Genomic DNA, 1,332 nt, shown 5'->3' on the forward strand with positions numbered 1-1,332 from the left:
GATCGACCCAATCAGCAAAGTCTGTTCCGCATTCGTGCACCTTTGCAAACCCGCCGGGTAGCATCGTCACAACACACCGTTCGACAAGATGCTCTGCCGTCTCAGGTTCTTGCCCACAGCGAGTACATGTTGGACAGGTAGTAAGACCCCACCGATGAAGCGCACTGGCCGTGAGGCAGCTCCTCGACTGAAGCCGATTCGCAGTCACCCAGTGTCTCCTCTTACTGGTATCAAAGCCTGGCAACTTCTCACCGAGCTGTTGGCGAAGGACTCATTCTAGAGCGCTTTGAGCACGTTTAGTGGATGTCACCCTATATAAATGCTCTATTTTTAAAAATTTCGTCCCGGTTCAATAACTGCACTGTCTACTCGGATCTACTCGTCATAAACGTATTTCGACTGATTTCTTTTGCTCAATGCGCATCACAATTAATTATTCATTCCTCCAGCAGGCCATATGAAACAATATTTCCATTTCACTCAGTATCAGTCACCTCTTAAGCATCCTTTTAGTACTAAAAGTCTTATAATATCCGTCATTGTCTATTGTAAAGTACTCATTCATACCTGAGTAGAGTAAGGTCATGTGTATAAAGTGCCTAACCCAAGGGCACAACGTCGAGACCAGGATTTTCCACAATCTCTCTCACCCACCCGGCTTCTGATTTATTTTTTTAATGTGATGAACAGAGTGAGAATAGGATAGGAGCGACGTTTACCGATGTGCAGGTCTGATCATCGAACGCAATTATGCGCTTGATTTAACATTGTTGTAATGGACAATATTTTTCGTTGGTTTGATAGTGTGTATTTCCATTTTCAAAACGAGCCCCATAATGATTTGGGTTATCAGACCTGCAAATAAGTGTACATCTGATAGGAGCGAAGTTTGGCCATATTATATTAACAGCAAGTCCGATAGCCGGATGCAATACTCTTCAACAGTCGTAACGTCACTTCCTTCCTAATGACGCATGGTAACTTAGTAATACTGGCTCTCAACTATCGGAACAATGGCGGATGCCCGTATGAAATATTTCTCCGGCGAGCATAAAAGCGTATCCAGAGGGAAAAAAACCCATAAATTTGATAATGTTTTGACTTTTACAAATTCTGATCACAAGGCATATGAAAAGTTCTAGCCAGCATGAAGAATAAAAAGTAATGATTTTCTTTGTTTAGAACCAAGATGGCCGCCGTTGCCGGGCGGCGTGACATCAGACTATTGAATCGTATTATAATCTTGTTTTAACATTGTTGTAATGGGCAATAATTCATGTTTTTGCGTTCACTCATTCACTCAATCCTCTCCTGGACTGCTGGCACTTGAGG

This window comes from Berghia stephanieae, chromosome 6 (genome assembly GCF_034508935.2).
Source record: "Berghia stephanieae isolate SIO BIC M18660-M18661 chromosome 6, UCSD_Bste_1.3, whole genome shotgun sequence".
Classification (NCBI taxonomy): Eukaryota; Metazoa; Mollusca; class Gastropoda; order Nudibranchia; family Aeolidiidae; genus Berghia; species Berghia stephanieae.